Below are 23,467 nucleotides of genomic sequence, written 5' to 3'. Positions count from 1 at the left end.
TGGTTTTGCTGAATTTATGAAACAACATTATTAAATCCACTGCATTAGTAATACAAGAAATTATTTTAATACAATACAAATTATTTCAGAGAAACCAATTAACAAACAAAGACAAAATTGTAAATATTTCCCTAAAACAATTTTCATTCTATGAGAAAAAACCCAAATAAAATATCCACTCATTATATCACATTGAGAAAGGCCATTTGTAGTAGAAACATTGATATGCTTCTTTCCTAATTATGTTAAGAAATTTGTCTGTATGTAATTTAAATAAAATTTGTTCTATTTTAACCTTTTTTGGCCATAAGAAAGCTTTTGTTACGGAGGATTCAAACTCTGCAAATGACACTGTGCTATGTGCGTGGGAGCTTATATCCCACTTGTTCAGTTAACCTAAACAAAAATTCTGAAAGAGTGTTGAGTAACATAGAAGAATTTCAGTCAGGATGCCATTTTACATAGCATGCACACTTGGATTCCTTGGAGAATCTGGAGTGGTTTATATCTGGATTGCTGTCCAGCGGGCAAGTGACAGAGCACGATCAAAAGCCTAGACACCTGCCACAGAAGGAAGGCAAATCAATAAAAAGATTCTAGAGCAGCACCTGGTTTAACAGCATAATTTGGAATGGATTTAGTTTCATACTAGGATGTGTAAGCAAGGAGCAGGTGCATCATGGAGTGACGTTTTCAGTGTACACAAGGTAGTTTGTTTTGCCTTTCTGTTGTACACCCTTATTAGCCAGCCATATTCAAGCAGATTGCCTTGCCCCTATTCTAGTGGGCATAGCACAACACAGCATACAGCTGTTGCTGTATGAGATGAGAAAATTCAGAAGGCAAACGGCTGCTTACAAATAAGTCAATAGGCAACAACCTCTTCATAATGGGTAATTAATGATATCACTAGACAGAAATTAAAAGTTGTACGTCATAAAACTTACCTTAAAATACATAAATAGTTAAACAAATAGATATGTTGTCAAAAGTGACATTTCAGAGAAAATGGGCTAAAGTGTTAGGCAGTAGCATTTCACAAAAAGGCAATTTATTGTAAATTTAATTAACAATAAAGATCAGATGTTGCTTTAGAACACTGGTTATGGGACATCACTTTGCTTCGAGGACCATGACAAACTACATTAGCATAATGGCTTAGTATTCCCTGTACCATGTGATCAGTACAGTGTGGCATCCCAAAGATAACGACCTGCTTTGGTATGCCACGAGGAGAAAGCATGTACAAAACAGAATGAAGTTTGAACCTGAAGTAGCTGAAATGTTGGACACATGTTGCAGATAAAATAATTTATGCAGTGGCTTAATTGTGTACTTTTCTTTGTACAGTGAAGAAAAAAGGCTCCAAACATTTGAATATAGTTGTCCCTCTTCTCAGATAACCATCAGAAGTAAAGTATATTCAGGAAATTTAGTATTTCAAAATGGAACTGGTCAAGGAGAGAGTAACTCATTCTTATTCAGCCCTTCATTCTGGGCTGTTTGAATCCCCACATACCCCAGTTCCTACCCAACAAGGCAGACACATGAATTCTTCATGAATGCTGAATTACACCAGCTTCTGGAATGGGTAAGTAGCAGCTTCCAAAGGACACAAAGTAGTCAATGATTAGGGTTGCCCAGGAGCAATACAAATTAAAACCTTTCCTGGACATTCAGACCATGAAAGCTACTGGCCAAAAGGGTTACAGTCTTGAATTCTCTCCCATCAAGGTTCTTATCTGGCAAAACAAGACATTATTTAGTGAGTTTTGGGGGAAAGCACTTAGGGCGGAACAGTGGTATTGGTAGCCACATTTAAGCATCAAATGAAGGCTTTCCTACAACTTAACCTATGTTTAAGAAAATAAGAATGGCTATACTGGGTCAGACCAATGGTCCATCTAGTCCAGTATCCTAGTGGCCAGTGCCAGGCACTTCAAAGGGAATGAACAGAACAGGGCAATTTTGAGTGATCCAGTCCGTCATCCAGTTCCAGCTTCTGGCAGTTGGCTTAGGGATACACAGACCATTGGGTTGTATCCCTGACCATCGTGGCTAATAATTATGGATTGACCTATCCTCCATGAAGTTATCAAATTGTTTTTTGAACCCAGTTATAACTGTGCATTGTGTGAAGAAGGCCACCTTTTATTTGTTTTAAACGTGTTGCCTATTAATTTAATTGTGTGACCCCTAGTTCTTGTGTTACGTGAAGGGATAAATAATGCTTCCCTATTCATCATTTTATAGATCTCTATCATATCCCTTATTAATTGTCTCTCTTCTAAGCTGAACAGTCTCAGTCTTTTAAATCTCTCCTTGTATGAAGCTGTTCCATACCCCAATCATTGTTGTTGCCCATCTCTATATCAATTCTAATATATTCCAACCCTAATAGTTTTGTGTGTGTGAAAGGGATAACCAAAACTGCACTCAGATGATATAAAATTATTCAAGATACTTAAATCCAAAGCAGACTGCGAAGAGTTACAAAGGGGTCTCACAAAACTGGGTGACTTGGCAACAAAATGGAAGATGAAATTCAATGTTGATAAATGCAAAGTACTGCACATAGAAAAACACAATCCCAACTATGCATACAAAATGATGGGGTCTAAATTAACGGTTACCACTCAAGAAAGAGCTCTTGGAGTCATTGTGGATAGTTCTCTGAAAATATCCATTCGGTGTTCAGCAGCAGTCAAAAAAGCTAACAGAATATTAGGAACCATTAGGAGGGGGATTGATAATAAAACTGAAAATAGCATAATGCCACTATTCAAAAGCATGATACACCCACACCTCAAATACTGAGTGCAGTTCTGGTCTTGCCATCGCAAAAAAGACATATTAGAATTGGAAAAAGTACAGAGAAGGGAAACAAAAATGATTAGGGGTGTGGAACAGCTTCCATCTGAGGAGAGATTAAAAAGACTGGGACTTTTCAGCTTGGAAAAGAGATGACTAATGCGGGGATATGAAAGAGGTACATAAAATCAAAAATGCTGTGGAGAAAGTGAATAAGGAGGTGGTATTTACTCCTTCTCATAACACAAGAACTAGGGGTCACCCAATGAAATTAATAGGTATCAAATTTAAAGCAAAAAACCAAAACTTTAAAGGGGTGCAAAAAAAGAACTAGATAAGTTCATGGAGGCTAGGTTCATCAATGGCTATTAGCCAAGATGGTCAGATATGCAACCCCATGCTCTGGTTGCCCCAAGCCTCTGACTGCCAGAAGCTGGAGCAGAGGACAGGAGATAGATCAGTTGGTGATTGCTTGTTCTGTTCATTCCCTCTGAAGCACCTGGCATTGGCCACTGTCAGAAGACAGGATATTGGGCTAGATGGACCATTGTTCTGATCCAGTACGGCCGTTCTTATGTTCTTAATATTCAAGGTGTGGGCATACCATGGATTTATAAAGTGGCATTACGATATTTACTGTCTTATTATCTATCCCTTTTCTGATGATTCCTAACATTCTATTAGCTTCTTTGTCTGCTGCTGCACACTGAGTGGATGTTTTCAGAGCACTATCCATGATGACTCCAAGATTTCTTGACTGGTACAGCTAATTTAGACCCTATCATTTGGTATGTATAGTTGGAATTATTTTTTCCAATGTGAATTACTTTGCATTTATCAACACTGAATTTCATCTGCCATTTTGTTGCCCATCACCCAGTTTAGTGAGATCCCTTAGTAAGTCTTTGCAGTCAACTTTGAACTTAACTATCTTGTTTTCAATATCTTCAAATTTTGCCACATCACTGTTCATCCTCTTTTCCAGATCATCTATTAATATGTTGAAGAGCTGTGGTCCCTGTACAGATCCTTGGGGACCCAGCTATTTACTACTCTCTATTATAAAAAGTAACCATTTATTTTTACTCTTCGTTTCCTATCTTTTAAGCAGTTATTGATCCACGAGAGGACCTTCCTTCTTATCCCATGACCGCTTACTTTGCTTAAGAGCCTTTTGTGAGGGACCTTGTCAAAGGCTTTCTGAAAGTCCAAGTACACTGCATCGACAGGACGACGCTTGTCCACATGCTTGTTGACCCCCTCAAAGAATTCTTATGGATCAGTAAGGCATAATTTCCCTTTACAAAAACCGTCTTGACTCTTCCCCAACATATCATGTTCATCTATGTGTCTGATAGTTCTGTTTTTTACCACAGTTTCAACCAGTTTGCCTGGTACTGAAGTCAGGATTACAGTTTATGACTGCGAGGATCACCCCAGAGTCTCTTTTTAAAAAAATCAACATTACATTAGCTACCTCCAGTCATCTGGTACATAGGCTGATTTAAGCAATAAGTTAAATTTGTAAATCAAAGGGGATTATCTCCTCCCTAAATCAGTGACTCAAAACATCAACTCAATGAGCTTCTCTGTTTTCACCAACCACTATATTCTAAGCAATCATTTTCTTCTCTTCTACATTTTCTGCACTATGTTCTGTAGGTCAAAGGCAGGGTAGTCTCCCCGAATATGGCCAATGAACAATGGTGTCTGTCACAATTCCTGTTGCAGTGGTGTACTCAGTCTGGACAGCTCATACCTGCTGCTTCTGTCAGCCTCTTCCCTGTTTCCCTTCAGGGAGTTGGTTCCAAGATTTTTCCCATCTGCTGGACCCTCTGCCAGTGAACTGGCTATTCCCTACGAACATATATCATCATTCCTCTTCTGATCCTGAGAATACAGCAAGACATCTTGTTGCACCCTTGTCCACCCCTCAGTGCTGAATATCTTTCTCTGTATAGCTCATCTAGCTGACTTTCTTCAATTGTTCATAATTCATTCTCCCCTGTTTGTCTTTTCACTATTTCTTTCCTAAAAAGACTACTGAGACTTTTTTCTGTGCTTTCCCCTTCTACGGTACTTGCTTTCACTACTGTTGGCATTTATGCAATTCACAGTAATAGATCCACAAATGCTGCCAGACTATGTGTCAAAGTTCAGTGCAGTGGCTTATGTATTTCCCTCTCATAGTCAAGCAAGGGCACACACTTTAAGGCTTATAGCTCCCCAGCTGTCACCTCTCTTGGGCAAAGAACTGTGTGTCTCTCTCTCCTTCCTGACCTGGATATTTCCAAGTTGCAGAGTTCCCTGCCTATACTGTGAATTCCCCAGCATTCACAGACTGCTTGAACAGATCTGCTTTGCTTTCTCCCCAGAGGCTAGAAACAGCATATATACCTACAGTTATAAGTTACCACATAGCCCTTTCTAAGCAAGCACATTTATTTTAAGGCGAAAGCATTACAGAAAAAAACTATGAAAACATTTCTAAAAAAACCTGCACACGTGCTAATAAGCTTACCTGAAATCATCCCCCAACTCTAGCAAGGACTTTGGTAGAATTCAGTCCTTCAAACCCCACGAAGGGGTTTTTCTCCAGTCACAAGTTCATAACAGCTTTTGCTCAAAACAAGATCACCCATGAATCTTTGAGTCACTCCTTTGTACAGTTTAGGTCCCACCCCTCAGGACAAAGTTTCAAAAAACTGAGTTCTTGAATAACCAGGCAGGAGGACATTCGCATACAACTCCCCCAAAAGATTTCCTGGGAAGTGAACCTAGCTTTTTCTCGTAAGTTTGCTCTTGTCTGGCACATAGTCAGATAATCCTTTGAAGCTCATAACACTTCCCTGCTTTTGCACAGGTCATCTCTTCCACCCCCCACCCAACCCCACTCTTATGAAATTTACATACAATTTCACAATAATACATGAACTTGGCATTTTTATTACAATGTACTCCAAAGCTACTTAAACTTTATTCTTTCAAGGAGAGTGGAGGAAACTGCTATATCTGTCAGAGTGCATAAGGGACGAGTAAAAAAAATTACAGCTTGTAGTCTACATGTGTCAACCCATTATACTTCCAGTGCCAGCCTGGCATTAGAGTGTAACTAGGTCTGTCCTAATCCTGGGTCCCCTGTTTATTTCGACAGTTTAAATTTTGTATGGTTCTGATTCCATTTAAGGTCTGAATTTTCTTTTTAATAAAGGATGGAGATTTCCTAACAGAGGGGGAGATTTTTATTGCTTGTTGTATGGATTCAATTCTCTCTCTTTCGTTTTCCAAGGACATTCAAATCCTATTAGTAAGAGGTCTCTATATTGGTATGGACTATGTATTGCAATTATATTCCACTCCTAAAACATTCGTAAGTAATTTGTGAATCAGGAGAAAAAATGTGGGAAAGTCGATATCTGATTTTATAAGTGCTAGTAACTAGACATCTGCCTTTCATTTGTACAATCTAGTTCAACCAATATGAAGCTGAAACTCCAAAACAAATCTGTCGTTCAAGTGAGAAAAAATGTAAGGAAGATAATTAATGAAGCACATGACTACTTTCATTGATTTATTTTACTGAACTTCACATTCATTAATCATTAGCAAATGCTTGGGGTACAACCTTTTATATTTTCTTAACTGACACCTTCAAAGAAAATTTATGCAATTTTAAGTGGATTACATTTAAACCAGATTATTATGAAAAACACAGAATGTGTTCTTTAGCACATACAAATATCCTGAGCACTTCACAGGAAATGCATAGAAGATGGATCCTTGACTGAATCAATTTATGGTATTGGGCCCTGTATGTGAAACTGGACCCATGGAGGCAGACTTCTACCCTGTGCTCATGCAGAGACCCAGTAAAATCAATGATACTCTGCACAGGTGCAAGGGTCCACAGCTGTAGATCTGACTGCAGGATCACTCAGGGCCTAAAGACAACAAAGGATAAAACATACACCCAGAAGGGGGAGTTGTGAGAAAGTTCACAGTTTATGGAAATACGATTAAATAGTTCCTCTGCTTAGGCACATGTAGATGCTGGAGGTTCAAAATGTTATTCATTCATTTTTAATTGACATATAAACATGCTTATAGAATCACAGAAATGTAGAGCTGGATGGGACCTCAAGAGGTCATCTTGTCCATCCTCCATCAAGTATACCTAGACCATTCCTGAGAAGTGATGGTCTAATCTGTTCTTAAAAACCTCCAATAACAGGGGTTCCACAGCCTCCCAAGGTAAGCTTTTACTAATATCTAAATGTCCCTTGCTGCAGATTTAGGGGACAGAGAAAACAACTGACAATAACTCTCTTTATAACAACTCTTAACATATTTGAAGACTGTTATTAGGTTCCCCCTCCCCCAACCCCATCTTTTTTTCTCAAGACTAAACATGCCCAGATTTTTTTAACCTTTCCTCATAGGTCTGGTTTTCTAAACCTTTTATCATTTTTGTTGCTTTCCTCCAGACTTTCTCCAGTTTGTCCACATCTTTCCTAAACTGGACACAATACTTCAACTGAAGCCTCACCAGTGCTGAACAGAGTGGGACAATTACCTCCAATGTCTTACATATGACATACTCCTTAAGACACCCCAGCATATAAGCCTTTTTTCACAGTTGACTCAGATTTAATTTGAGATCTACTGTAACCCCACATCCTTTTCTGCAGTACTACATTCTAGACAGTTATTCCCCATTTTGTAGTTGTGCATTTGTTTTTTTCATCCTAAGTGTAGTAGTTTTCACTTTTCTTTACTGAAATCCATCTTGCTGATTTCAGACCAACTTTACATTTTATCAAGAGCCTTTTGTATTCTAATTTTGTCCTCCAAAGTGCTTGCAAATCCTCCCTGGTTGGTGTCATCCAAAATTTTAATAAGCATACCCTCCACTGCACTATCCAGCTCATTAATGAAAATGGCGAATAGTACCAGACGCACTACTGACCCCCTGAAGGACTCAACTAGATATGTCCCCCACTTTGACAGCGAACCATTGAGTACTCTCTGAGTATGGTTTTTCAATGAGTTGTGCACCCACCTTTCAGTAATTTCACATAGTTTGCCTATGAGAATGTCATGCAGGACTGTGTCAAAAGCCTCACCAAAATCAAGATAAATCACATCTACTATTTCCTCTCTATCCACTAGGCCAACAACCAAAGTGGATACACATTTTAAAAAATCGAGATTTTTAAAATTTAAATTAAATACAGGTTTATTTTTATAAAAGAAACCTATTTATAAATAAAAATTGAAATAACAACAACCTATGTTAAGGCCTAAGCTATTATATATTAAAATAATTTAAATTAATTTTAAAAATATTAAGCAGTACATGTTTGCTGTGAAGCCTTAAAGAAAGGCAAACCACTGAACTGGTGGAAGTCACAGGACAAGCACTTGGAACCAGGATTTGTTGACGTGCTAAACCAGTTTTTCACAACAGTAGACTCTTATGCAGGTACAGAGCAAATATTTTCTTTATTTCAGTTTATTCAACTAGTTCAGCTCAATGACTAGCTCACTCACAGTTGAGAAACCAACTGGGATTTGCCAAAGCAGGAAAGCTTGTTTTTTTCTCTCCCAATCTCTGAATAAAAACCAGGTGTGAGAGGATGAGAGCTACCAGTTCTAAAACCTTGAAGGTCATGATGAACAGCAACAATCAGTTCAGTTCACTAATTACTGATAATACTTCTCTTGTCTAATAATTCAGTTAGTTTTAAATTCAAAACTTTTTAATGTATTTGATAAACTTTTTAAATGTATCCAGCACATAGAGATTTACTTAACTAATAAAAAATTAAAATCCTATTTTTGTGAATTTTAATTTATATCCAAATACAGCTTGACACAAATCATAAGTAAAAAATTAATCATATAGTAAATAAAAAATGCATCATTCAACATTTTATAACATAATAAAACTGTAAAAATTAAGATTCTGAATAAATGTGGGTTAAGCTATGTATTTGCTTAAATAAATATATATCAATACAGTATATCCTCCTGGTTAGCAAAAAGAAGTACCAATTTTGTGTAAAAGCTATATTTACTTGGAAATCAACATGATTTTTGGTTTCCAACCAATGAGAATCAACCTTTCTTTAGGAAAATAACTAAAAGGTACAAATGCAAAACAAGATTAAATTCATTTATTTAAATCAAGGCTTCTTGTTTGCTAATTTAAATCATGATTAAAATTGGTGATTTAAACTGCTTTGATTTAAATCAATGCACCCTGCCAATAACCTGGTGAAAGAGGAAATTCATTTGCTTTAGCATGATTTGTTCTTGACAAATCCACAGTGGGTATTGCTTATCACCCTATTTGCTTACAAACTGATTTTTTAAATAATTTGCCTCAGTATCTTTCCAGGTATCAAAATTAGGCTGACTATTCTATAATGCCTCTGGTGGCCTTCTCCAGATCTCTGGAACCTCACCCATCCTCCATGAGTTCTTGAAGATAATCGCTATCGGTTCCAAGATTGCGTCAGACTCATATTATTATTTTTTAAAAGATGAAAAAATTCCAAACATAAGGCAGAAAGTCATACACACTTTAAAGTTCAACTATACATTGCTTGCATTCTAATTAAGTTTCTAAACATGAAGATATTTTTCACTAAATGTATTTATAGTGCTACAGCGGAGAGAATGAAGCGCCTTAGTAATTTTGTGCTAAGTAGCCCGCACTATACTGTGTTTTCATCAAGGGGGGCAGTGTAAGTTTCTAACAAAGGAAAAAATATTGTGCCCTCTCACAGAGAGCTGTAACTAGAAGTTGAAGTAATGGCCTAACATGACCTAACATGAAAGGAGTAAGCATACAAAGAAATCCGCAACTGATCCTTCCTGAAAATGTTTTTATAAACTGTAAGGTTTTGTCTGGCTCATACTACAGATCAAAGATGGTATGTTCAATTTTGAACCCATTATTTTGGGGAAACAACAAAATGTATTCTCCCTGAAATACTGTAACTTAATAGCTGTAGTTTGATTACACACAATGGGCGAGATTTTAAAAAGCATTCAACATCAGCCTAACTCTGCTCCCACTGAAGTCAATTCTTAAACTCCCATTGACTGCAATGGAAGCAGATTTATGTCAGTGATGGGCGCTTCTGAAAATCCAACCACTATCTATCTATATTAAGGCCTATATTGTCCATTTAGATTTCATGAGGATGACAGGAAGTTGTGGACATTTGTTGGAGAGTTTACGGAAAGTTATAGTGATAATTTGAATCCATTGTGCATATTAAATTTAATATCATGCAATTTCATGCTGTTTTAATCAACAGCATGAGTCAGATACAGAACCTAAAAGCTTAGTCTCACTTCCCATGTTTTTGTTGATTTATGTCAACCTTAATGATAATTAAAGATAGTTTTCGGTATTTAATTAGTAGCATATAATCTCTTAATATACAGTTTCAGGCTTCTAGCAAAACATTCTAAATGTTGCTTCTATAAAATCATGTAGAAACCCGCATTCAACACAAAATATATCAACTTAAAATGCCTTTATTGACTCACATATTGTAAAAATGTAACATTGATAATAACAATTATTGCCCTAAGGGCCTTGTCAAATTGTGCATTCAGACTTTAAAAAGCATGATTTGTAAGTCTGATTTGTAAGTCTGACAGGCTTTGAGACATTTACAAATAATGTTAAAGGAAAGTTCAGCACATGGACTAGCTATGTAGCAAGATCGAAGAGCTCCAAAGCATGTGAACAACTTTATGCAAACTACATCACATAGGAAAGAAGAATCAGCTGCTCCCCTCTTAGGGCATAATTCCACAAAATATTTGATTTAAATCAATTGGAGTTGAAGGTGCTCACCACCTTGTAGGATGAGACCCTTTTTGGTAACAAGAAAGTAACTTGTACATTTTTCTAATTATGGATCTCTAGGTGAGCTGGAAATAAAGGTATTAAAATTAGTGTTTACATTACATTTATTTATTTAGCTTTTAAATTAAAAGAGCTATTTATATCATGATTATGTGACCTCTTAACACATCTCCAACATGCTAGTGGTGAGGTGCTTCCACACTACTTCCTATATGAATACCATTCACCCTAAAACAAGAGAAAGTCCCTTACTTGTAATTCTTCTACATTAAGGGTATACAGTTCACATTACAGCTCTATGGATTTTGTGCTTTTGGCAAATTACAAGTTGGAATTTGCATAGATCTGCTTGGAGCTCTAAAATCACAGGATGCAGAGATGAATAAAAGATATATTGGGTCATCTAGTCCATCTTCCTTCCAGTACAGGACTGTTCCCTAGAACAGTTTTTAATGCATTCACCAGTTCAAGTTTTAAATGTTCCAAAAAACAGGGCTTCAATCATTCCACTTGAGAGACAATTCCACAGTCTAATAGATCTCCATGTCAAGAAACTTTTTCTGATATTCAGCCTAATTCTTCCCTCACAGAATGTTCTTACTCTTTGTCCAGATTTCTAACTTCTGCATCCCTTCCTCTACCCCATCTTCACCGATGTTCACTTCTCCCAATTGGAGAGTTATCTGCAAATATCATCAATGTCTTTCACTTTCTTCCAAATCACTAAAGATCCCGATGAAGATAAAGTCTAACATCCATCCCTGTAGTACCCCACTACCCTACCCATACTAATTTGATAAATTACCATCAATAACTGTACTTTATGTACAATCCCTGGTGTGAGTTTTCAATATAGTACTCATAAAATTAATTATGAAAATATTGTAAAATACTCAAATTCTTGTGAAATACTCAAATGCTTTACTAAAATCCAAACATACACTCTGCTTTCTGCATCTGCTAATTTTAGAATTCTGTCAAAAAAAGCAATCCAGTTTGCTTGGCCTATCCCAACTTATGAGATCCCTGTGGCAGGGACTAGCCCTGTGTTATTAGCCTGTACAATGCCTAGTTCACTGGGGCCCTGATGTGTCTGTTATGCAGTACCAGTAGAAATAATAATTAATAGAAAAATAATAATCTGGTAAATTCCTTCTTTATGAATGCATGCTATTCCTCATGGTCCCATTAACTCCGAGGGCCCAGGCTTTCAGAATTGCATATTGACAATCATGGTAATATTATGCACAACCGATCAATTTGATGCCTACCTAGCAGGCCAACAGCCCACACAATTACCTTAGTAGCACATGCAAATTATGTGTAGGTCTTCCCAGATGACAGATTTTAATACTCTCCATCATGTCACCTAAGAACAGTAACAGTAGGTTGTCACCCTCCATGTGAACAGTTCTAGATAGGGATGAGACATGCACTTTGCCAGGGGGCAGGGCCAGATTTAGGGGCAGGTGACCCAGGCGACTGAGGTGCCAGGCCTGGGGGGCACCGGGCTTGAGGTGCTGTTTTTGTTGTTAACAAGAAAAGGGAAAATTAAATGTCTGAAGTAAAATGTAATAAAAAATAAGGTATTCAAAAGTTTAACAAAGGCGGGGGGCAGGCAAAGACGCTCCTTGCCTGGGGCATCACTTGGTCTAGGGCCAGCCCTGCCAATGGGCTTCAGCAGAGGAATGGTGAGACTGAAATCTTCCATTTCAGGTTCTGGAGGAGAATGTGCTCTAGTGGGCATAAACCCCTTTGCCTGTTCCCCCAAAGCTTGAGTCTTTCTGCTCTGTCCCCTACAAGATGTCCCTGTCCCAGTTCTGTCTCTTCCCCATCTCTTGCTCCCCAATCCAGTCCCATTCTCCTTCCCTGATTGATTCTGCTCTCCACCCTACAGGCTTTTAATTCCAGTTCTAGTCTCTTTACTGAGCAAAATCCTAGTCTAACCCCTCCAGCCTCTCCAATGCAGCTCATCTTCCCCCCATTCCCAATCTCCTTGCCCAGCCATTGCTAGTTATCACCCCTACCTCATCTCCATGTCCCCAGTCTCCTTGCCCAGCCAGCCTCAGTTCCCCTCTTCCTGGCTCCTCATCCAACCTTTGTCTCCTTCCCCCATCCCTGCTGGTTCCCAGTCTCAGACTCTCTCCCCCAGCTCCTCATCCGATCTTAGGCAGCCATCCTCCATTTCCTTCCTCCTAGCTCCTATTCTCCTTGTCCAGACAGTCCTGGTTTCCCCCTCCTCCTCCATGATTCCCAGTCCCCATCTCCTTACACAGCCAGTCCCCATTGTCCCACTTCACTCCTTGGCTCCTCGCTACTTCTCCATCTGGCTCCGTATCCCAGTCTCTGCTGCCCACCCAGTTTTGCCATCCCAATCAATTCCCTGCACCCTCCCCAGGTCTGGCTCTAGCCCCCTCTGCATTGAAATCAGCCAGTTTCCTCCTCCATGCTGCTTGAGTCCAGCCAGGTGGGGGCTCTAACAGCACAGAAGAGAGCCTCCCTGCTTTCAGTTCCAGTGCCTGGTCCTGGCCCAGTCCATAGCTCCCCAGAGCTGCAATTGCAGGGAAAGTCCTGCTCAGGCCCAAGCTGCAACATACCCAGTGTAGGTGGGAACTTCAGGGAATTTAACTGCAAAGGACTAGAAAGTTTTTACTGAGCAAGTGCGAACTGTGATTTTTCAAAGGATAAGAAGCGAAAAAGCCATCCTCTGCCAATTTCAAGTCCATGATGCAAAGCATGGGAGCACTAGAGCTTCTCAAAGAAAAGGTCACCAGAATTTTTTAAGATGGGCGAAACAACACATTTCTTCCTAGCCTTGTTCTCAGAAACAGCTGAACTATTTTGGCTGAAAATTAAAACAAAAACAAAAAACAAACTGACAGGTTTCAGAGTAACAGCCATGTTAGTCTGTACTCGCAAAAAGAAAAGGAGTACTTGTGGCACCTTAGAGATTAACCAATTTATTTGAGCATGAGCTTTCGTGAGCTAGTGAGCTGTAGCTCACGAAAGCTCATGCTCAAATAAACTGGTTAGTCTCTAAGGTGCCACAAGTACTCCTTTTCTTTTTGAAAAAACAAACTGAGGCCGACAGCCAGCATGGGAAATTTCAGCCCCAAAATTTAAGTTTGTCAAAATGAAAAACCACTGAAAGCAGGATCTTAAAATTATAAATATATGTGTATATACATTAATGAAATTCTTATGCTTCATCTTCTGTTCCATAACACCTCTACCTTCTGTCTCAATTGAACATATTAAAGGTTCGTCAGGAACAAACAGACTTAGCTTTAATTCACCCAAACCCTAACGACTCTTGTACTTCAAATGTGAGACTGACAGACCTTATTATCCGAAAGTTACTGTTCCTGATCAACAATTCATCTAGGTAGAAATATGTACATTGCTATGCTGAATGGCCTTTCAGTATGACCCAGGCCCTTCATTTTTAATTTTTACCAAAAATGTCCTGCATTTTATAGAAGCTATTATTAGTTTTTTACTGATTTTCACCTGAATTTTGTACCACTCAGGTACAGAAAATACATATTACATTACGAAAATCCAATAGATGTGTTTATTTTAATAATAAATTAGTCCAAATGTAATGGTGAGGTTGTCTGTTAAACTAAGGCAGTGTCATGGAAGACACACACACACACGAACGTGCGCACGTGTATGTCGATGCTTAAGCCCTAAAGTGCCAAACTTTAGAGAGACACCTGTCAGGGGTGGTTGGATAACACTTAGTCCTGCCATGAGTGCAGGGGACTGGCCTAGATGACTTCTCGAGGTCCCTTCCCATCCTACAATTCTATGAACTTCCCTGACCTGACTCCCAGCTCTGGAAGGAGAAAGAGTGGCTCAGTACCCTGTCCGGCCCAGGTAACCAAGCCACCATCTCTCCTTCTGGAGAGGGCACAGAAGCAGAAGAAGTGGAGGAGGAAGCTTGAGGAAATGGCGCCATTGCATCCGCTACCTCTTCCATTTCTGGGTCCATTTTTCTCTATTTGTTGCTTTCTTCTGTCCTCTCTTCTCCCAATATCAACCCAGAAAACTGGGAAGTTAATTTTTTGCCCCAATTTACACCTTTTTTTTATTTTTGTAACAAACACAGATAAATTCATGGGAAATTTTAGAGAAATAAGGTGGGTGAAGTAATATCACAGAGGTCCAATAAAAGATATTACCTCACCCTCCTTATCTCTCTAATATCCTGGGACCAACATGACACAACAACACTGCATACAACAAAACAAAAAACAAAAATAAAAGGCCCTGGACATGATTAATAAAACAAAAATCAAAATAAAATGATCTCTACCTCTAAGGCCAAGAGAGGAATAGAATGTGGTGGGATTATTTGTTATAAGTATATGCATTCAAAGAACAAGAATTATAATTAAATATTTTCTCTTCTCCAAAGGTATCAGTTATAACACATTTGCACACTATGGAAAGTAAAATGCTCCAGGGATATCTTCGGGAAAATTGCTAACTAATACCAATTAACCATCTTGTTATAAATAATAACCAGTAGAAGCATGATTCACAAAGCGTCAGTTGGCTACAGTCAATATGGAGGAAAGATGGTTCCTGTGGCTAAGGCATAAGACAGGCTTCTATTCCCATCGCAGCCACAGACTTCTTGTGTGACCCCATGTACATCAGTAACTTCTCTGTCCTAGTTTGCCCATCTATAATAACAATCCTATGAAGATAACACTTCCTTCTTTTGTAAGCATGTTATGATGCTAAGTGAAGAAATGTCTGGAAAGCATTCAGTCAGAAAACACTTGAGAAGAATTATTTTACTAGCTATAGGTGAACCAGAACAAGAACTTGGCACCATTTTTAAATATAAAGGGATGATACAACCTCCAGAGATACAACAAAACATATGAGCGGGATCCTAAAAAACCAGAACCTAGAAGACAGGAAAGTTGAGCTACTTCCAACCCAGAAAGATATTCTGCAGAACAGATAGACCAAGCCTGGAGCTGTGTTCTGATTCTGAAGAAAAGCAATAGTGCCTTATGAACATATGTAGAGAACCTTACATGTCTGCTTTGCAAGTTTCTTAAACATGGTTCTATTCAATCAAGGGAATTAGTTTCAAAAGAAAAAAAAATCTGGATGGACATTCTTACAGGTTTAATTTGTTCCACATAAAAGTTTAGGCTCTTTTTTATATCAAGCTCGTGGATAAAGCACTATGTTTGGATGGATGGCTATGAGATAATGAGAAAAATATTAGTAGAATGATGACTTAATTGAAGTGAAACTCCCAGAATACAGTATTTTTGGCAGGAATCTATGATATGTCAAGTTCCTCTTATGTACTTATTTATTGAATGCACAATAATCCAACAAAGCATCAAAGTCTCACTGCGAGGCAACTTTACTAATTTATAATAAATAAAATAATAATAATAATAATAATAAAATTACAAGTAAAGCCATTAGCAATTCCACAATCATAAATTTTAATCAAGCAGTATCATATTCTCCTTTCTTGGCAAGTAAGTAGAAATCAGGACTGTTTTGTGGGATTAAGTCTCAAGTCACAACTCAACAACTCTCCAGTACAGAAGGCAGGACTTTGCCCCTTGACTGTAAATTAGGATTTATTTTAAGATGAGCCTCCTAGACTAGGGATCAAATATCTTTTTGCATGGGCTCCTTATCGGCGTCCACAGAGATCAATGGAGTGTCTAGTGAGTCCTGTGATGTACCTGCAAAATCTACACAATGGATTTCAGGAAAGTCTTCACACTAGCCTCCTGCAGTACAGCCCAAAATCTGTCTCCTGGGAAGACAGAGATGTGACCTTGCTGGCTAAGACACTGCAGCATCACCCCAGAATATGTCAAAAGGCCTGGAGCAGACAACAATGAATCTCTTAGCAGTTCCTCTGACACCAAATGCATCAACATCACTGACCTCTGGGCAAAAGCATCAGTAGTGCTCGCACACGCTGTTTATTCATGGAGTTCTAAGCAGCCCCAGTGCCAGGACATCTATGTAGTCATTGTTAAGTGGGTGAGAGCAGTGATGCAGCCAATATTGGTCCAGCCATGCTGTCATAACCCATCGGCTTTACCTTTCAGTAAGTGAACCAGAAGGTCTGGTGTCAACAGAAGACCCTAGTAGTTCTGGCGTTTAAGGCATATATACATTTAAAGCATATAAGGAAAAGAAAGATGACCCACCAACAGTGCATGCCTCAACACAAGCTTTGAGGAAGGCTCCAATGCTTCAACTCTTAAGTGAAGAACCATGAGGGTACCGCATCATGACTTTGACTGCAACAAGATGTCACTTCATCTTGGCACAATGAGGATTGCTCCATGGATGTCATTGCATCACCTTTGGGCCTGTTAGGCTAGACCTGCACTGATCCACAATTATTCAATGCTGGGATTTTTAATCCTCCCTGGGTACTACCCTATACTCAGCTTATCTTGAGGGCTCCTTCCTTTAATGATGGACTTCCACCTGGAAACACAGGGAAGCTGAGTAATGACATAAAAAACCCATCCAGGGCTCTGACACCTTGAGGTTAGAGCACACCACATACCATATTATGATCCTCTTCAACGCAGTACAAGTACTAGCCATTTCTGCACTTAACACTGTTGCGCTGTTTCTCCACATATGCATTTACAAAACAACCCACATGGGACAAAAAAGACAACCCCCTCCTCCTCCCCTCCGAAACAGTAAAATAAGAATCCCCAACCAGTAGTGAAAGTTATTTTAAAAACAGACAGGACACAGTGTGCCACTGATGCTTAGTACATCAAATCTCTGTGGAGATAGAGGTGGTTAGGGACTATTTAGAAAAGCTGGACGTGCACAAGTCCATGGGGCTGGATGCGCTGCATCCGAGAGTGCTGAAGGAATTGGCTGCTGTGATTGCAGAGCCCTTGGCCATTATCTTTGAAAACTCGTGGCGAACGGGGGAAGTCCCGGATGACTGGAAAAAGGCTAATGTAGTGCCAATCTTTAAAAAAGGGAAGAAGGAGGATCCTGGGAACTACAGGCCAGTCAGCCTCACCTCAGTCCCTGGAAAAATCATGGAGCAGGTCCTCAAAGAATCAATCCTGAAGCACTTAGATGAGAGGAAAGTGATCAGGAACAGTCAGCATGGATTCACCAAGGGAAGGTCATGCCTGACTAATCTAATCGCCTTTTATGATGAGATTACTGGTTCTGTGGATGAAGGGAAAGCAGTGGATGTATTGTTTCTTGACTTTAGCAAAGCTTTTGACACGGTCTCCCACAGTATTCTTGTCAGCAAGTTAAGGAAGTATGGGCTGGATGAATGCACTATAAGGTGGGTAGAAAGCTGGCTAGATTGTCGGGCTCAACGGGTAGTGATCAATGGCTCCATGTCTAGTTGGCAGCCGGTGTCAAGTGGAGTGCCCCAGGGGTCGGTTTTGTTCAATATCTTCATAAATGATCTGGAGGATGGTGTGGATTGCACTCTCAGCAAATTTGCGGATGATACTAAACTGGGAGGAGTGGTAGATACGCTGGAGGGGAGGGATAGGATACAGAAGGACCTAGACAAATTGGAGGTTTGGGCCAAAAGAAATCTGATGAGGTTCAATAAGGATAAGTGCAGGGTCCTGCACTTAGGATGGAAGAATCCAATGCACCGCTACAGACTAGGGACCGAATGGCTAGGCAGCAGTTCTGCGGAAAAGGACCTAGGGGTGACAGTGGACGAGAAGCTGGATATGAGTCAGCAGTGTGCCCTTGTTGCCAAGAAGGCCAATGGCATTTTGGGATGTATAAGTAGGGGCATAGCGAGCAGATCGAGGGACGTGATCGTTCCCCTCTATTCGACACTGGTGAGGCCTCATCTGGAGTACTGTGTCCAGTTTTGGGCCCCACACTACAAGAAGGATAAATTGATAAATTGGAGAGAGTCCAGCGAAGGGCAACAAAAATGATTAGGGGTCTAGAGCACATGACTTATGAGGAGAGGCTGAGGGAGCTGGGATTGTTTAGTCTGCAGAAGAGAAGAATGAGGGGGGATTTGATAGCTGCTTTCAACTACCTGAAAGGGGGTTCCAAAGAGGATGGCTCTAGACTGTTCTCAATGGTAGCAGATGACAGAACGAGGAGTAATGGTCTCAAGTTGCAATGGGGGAGGTTTAGATTGGATATTAGGAAAAACTTTTTCACTAAGAGGGTGGTGAAACACTGGAATGCGTTACCTAGGGAGGTGGTAGAATCTCCTTCCTTAGAGGTTTTTAAGGTCAGGCTTGACAAAGCCCTGGCTGGGATGATTTAACTGGGACTTGGTCCTGCTTCGAGCAGGGGGTTGGACTAGATGACCTTCTGGGGTCCCTTCCAACCCTGATATTCTATGATTCTATGATTCTATGATTCTAAAGCCACCCTAGCCAATGCTGGTCTTCAAAATAACCTTACATTACATTTCTTTTTCCTTTTATAAAAATACAGCACTCTAGTGCAGTGTGATTCCCCGCAGGGCATACTCTCACCAGAGCAAGCCTCCTCAGCTCCAGTGCTTCCTGGATCTGGCCTCAGAGCATTCAGAACCCCTGTTGACACCATGAGTTGCCCACAGTGAGTGCCCCTGGATGGGACACCTAGACAAGCCTTACCCGACCCCCAAAGCGGCCCTGCACCCCACATCCACAATCAGCAGTGACTCTCAACCAGCTTGGAAAATAGAAGTGGTTATTAGTTGTCGGGAACACAGCATAGAACAGATCTTGTTGCAGAGAAATAAGGAACATTCACCAAAGTCCATCTTGGAGGGGGGAAATCCAGAGCCCAGAGCTCTGTCCCGGAGTCCCAAAGCAGGAGACTGACCAGCTCTCAGCTGCCCAGCCTTGGTCACAACCTGCTGCCCCGCCTCCTTCCTTTGTCTCTTTTCCAAGCAAACAGGTCACCTGACCTGAACCTCGCACTTTGTTTTCTAGTACCTCCAGCTGATTCTTGCAGAGGATGGACCCTAGACATCAACTTCCAGGATACAGAGTGTCAGCCATTGTCTGTGCCCAGGTAGCCAGACATCAGTCACACCTGCCCTCTTGGGGTCTCTGCAATGACCACACCCTTGTCCCACCACCTAGATACTTGAGTAACACATAGGGGAAACTGAGGCATGCACACAGTACTCAGACAAAACATTAAGAACTTTCCCACTTTGTCACATATACATAGACCTTTCACTTCTACACATCACAAAATATAGCACCAAAAATAATTAAAATTCAACTTTGAACAAGTAAGGCCTCGGTCTGAATTTAAATTAAATGCATGTATAGAGATAAGGCTCCAACATTCAAAGGCAAAGAATTCCAAAGTCTTATTGCCTTGAAAGCAAGTATCATTATTCCTAAAGATGTGACCTTTAGGAATAATGATATTTGCTTTCAAGGCAATAAGACTTTGGAATTCTCTGCCTTTGAATGTTGGAGCCTTATCTCTATACATGCATCCATGTGCTTGCTGAAGCAATTCTATGAAAAGGAGCAGAAGGAACCAAAATGTTAGCTATGCAAAATGTGTCCCATCTATCATTTTATAATTCATAAAAGCCATCTTAAAATCTATATTTAGGAAAATGAAATCATTGCAAAACAATCTGTACCAGCTCACATAATATTTGAATTGTGGCGAGAGGAAGGAAGCCATCTACCTGCATCATTCTGAATCTCCTACAGAGTAGGAAAGGAAGAAAACACTGAACTGCTAGTCTAATATAGAAAGTACAAAAATATGAATTTGTGTTTGGATATTTAACAGTGTACACTTCCTGTAGACTATAAAAAGATCCCTTATCTACAGATTTTTTTTATTCTGAAAAGATGAGAAGTTAAGCATAAATCCAAGATGTAACAACCATTTACAAAACAAATATTCTACTGACAGACCAGCCTAAAATACTGAACCTTCTTGTTACATATATTCTTTGCATTAATTTAAATAATTTCTTTAAAAATACAGGGTTTGGGACACGACCACAAAATAAATCTACAAATGATATTCTGATACCCTTGCTCACATTTAGTATTTTAGTTCAGGAGTAGTCCCACTTATTTCAGTGCAACTACTCTTGGAATAAGGTACTATTCAACATGAGTAAGGGTATGAGTATCTGGGCCTTGGTATTTTATTAACATAATTTTCTAAAATAATAATATGTACTGCTTTTATGATCTACGGCTGTTCCTATATGTGAAAAGTGGCAAATGGAAGCACTGTCAATCTGGCAAGTTATAGGAATATTTGCCAGCTTTGTTTGAAATTCAGTCTTTCATTAACAGATTTAGGGCAAAATTCTGCCTTTGATCCTTACAGCCACATATGGGGGAATGCAAAGGAGCCATACCACTGAATGCACCTTTTTTGCTGCTCCAAAAAGCAGCCGTGTTTACCCATCTACAACATGCTATTGCCAAGCTGAGCCTAAATATTATGAGTGCATAAAAACACCTAAAATAAATATTAGCTGGTTCCCTCACCTGACCATGGTGAGCCAGTGAGCATGACAGATGGGCCCCTCAGCAAGCACTCTGGAATGCCTGGTAGAAATCCTACCTTGCCGCTTCATGAAACTGTAAAGTAGTATTGCATTTCAGAAGACCTTAGATATCAAAGTTGGACACTAACACCATACCATGCAACAGAATGGGTAATTGTGCACTAAACAGTCCATTAAGAAAAAGTTCATGTTCTGTATAAACCTTAATACCCTTCAGCAGGAATGACTGGTTTCGTTAGACTGATAAACCTTAAGAAGGACAACCAATATCTATGGTTGCTGTTTCTATTAAATGCCAGTTTACGGAAACTTTTATTAATAGGACCTTTACTACCACTACCATTTTGGTAAATTACAAAGCAGAGCCTTTATGTTTTTTTTCTTTTAAAATAGTATTTTCAGAAGTATTTCTTTTGGGCAAACACATTAGCATAACTAACAGCTTGATTCTGTGCTCACCTATGCAGACACACATCACCTCTTATTCCGAAAAACACGTTCCTGTGCATGAATGTGGAACCTTAGCAGTAAGTTTTCAAGCAAGGGGGTGTTCCACCCACCACATAACAGAGTTTAATAGAGCCCCAAATCTTTTGAACTCCACAAAATTCTCTGATCAAATAGTTTATTGTTTAACCACAGAAAATATGTACAATTTCATAAACAGTCTTTCAGACTGCAGGTAGATAGTCCAACAACAACTTTAAATAAAACTGGATTATCTGACTGGATTTCCTCAATGTTTAATCCAAGTACAGTAGAGAACACCACATTTATCTGTGAAGGAATGGCAGAAAGAGTGATACTTCATATATCAATTTAATTTTTCTAAAACAAAGAAAAATACAGAATTTCATTTAAGGACTTCTAATTTCAGTTTAGGAATGCATTAGTTATTTCAAAATACTTTCCTAGGAAAAAAATCTGTGGTATCAGCAACTTAGAAATTAAAAAAATTATATCCATCTTCATAATATTGTAACAGTGTTATGTTCTTACCTCTTATGATTAAAAAATGTAAGGGCTAGTATCACCTGGCCTTTATTATTAATATAATTAAAAAAAGAAACAGGATCCATTTATGACAATTTCCCTACCCTCAAAATGATTTATTTTTCTTTATTTTCGTAACACTGACTGTAATTAGTTATGACACCCATTGTTACAACACATACTTTTGTTTCCTTTAAACAATTAATAGTTCAAAAGCAAAATAATAGTAAATTCATCATCTGAGTCTTATGTCATAGATTCTAAACGTAATGAACGTGTGCAAAATGGTTTAGGATTATAGCAAATCAAGAAATACTGTTTAGGTAACAGTATTATTCCCTAGTGGTTTCACACTTGTGGGAGAAAAACTGATTCAGACAAGCCCGATGGTTGAAATTGACCTGGAAAAAACATGGTTTCCATGGTTATCATTTAGAAATGGATATCCTAGTGCAACACATATTTAGGGTTTTTTTACATTTCTTAACAGGTTATCAGATGTATGTCAGACACTAACAATGTCTGCAGAGGTATAATTTTATATACTATAGTATCTAACACACCATTTTATTCAGGAGCTATTTAATTATAGATATTGGGATGATGGTTACGTATGCAGTAATGAATCCAAATTGGATTTTTCCAGAGAGACTGTATTCTATATTTTTTAAACTGTTAATGTATTGAGTGTGCCACTACTAACAGTAGCTAATGCGAAAAGAGAATACAACATATATGTACATATTTTAAATAAAAATTAAATCTGTATCAGAAGTAAGAATCTAGAGGCCTAATTCTAATGTGACTATATTTACAACCATTGCCTCTACTTTTGAGACCTTATACATCATAATACATTATTATATTACAATGCATTCCTGAAAAATAAGACTGATTGATATACACAGTGATAAATTATTAGCATTATGAATAGAGAAATAATTAAAGAAGACTATAATCTCATTTGTTTACATTGTATAAAGCTTCAAGTTTGGATTAGATATACTCCCTGATACATTTTTGATACTAATGTTTCAAACGAATCTGAATTTAAAGCATAAAGGAAGGGGGCGGGGAGAGAAACAAACCTGTAAGTACCTAATTGATTTTTTTTTCTGGCTTTTACAATATTACAGTGATGACTTGCAGATCTGGAACATAAGCAGTCCATTTTTTGTTCACATGATACAAGGATAAAACAAATACAAAATACTTCAGAACAATGCCACACCCCACTGATTAAATAG

At 38.9% G+C, this 23,467-nt stretch overlaps 1 protein-coding gene across 11 annotated transcripts in view; it reads right to left on the bottom strand.

Moving 5' to 3' along the window:
• Positions 1-23,467, bottom strand: part of FRY (FRY microtubule binding protein) — a 371,144-nt gene that overhangs the window by 251,906 nt on the left and 95,771 nt on the right. The gene's annotated exons all lie outside the window — the stretch shown is intronic.

The sequence above is a fragment of the Chelonia mydas genome, chromosome 1, assembly GCF_015237465.2.
Source record: "Chelonia mydas isolate rCheMyd1 chromosome 1, rCheMyd1.pri.v2, whole genome shotgun sequence".
Taxonomy (NCBI): domain Eukaryota; kingdom Metazoa; phylum Chordata; order Testudines; family Cheloniidae; genus Chelonia; species Chelonia mydas.
The sequence above is the reverse complement of the archived record's forward strand: the minus strand, read 5'-3'. Positions and strand labels throughout refer to the sequence as shown.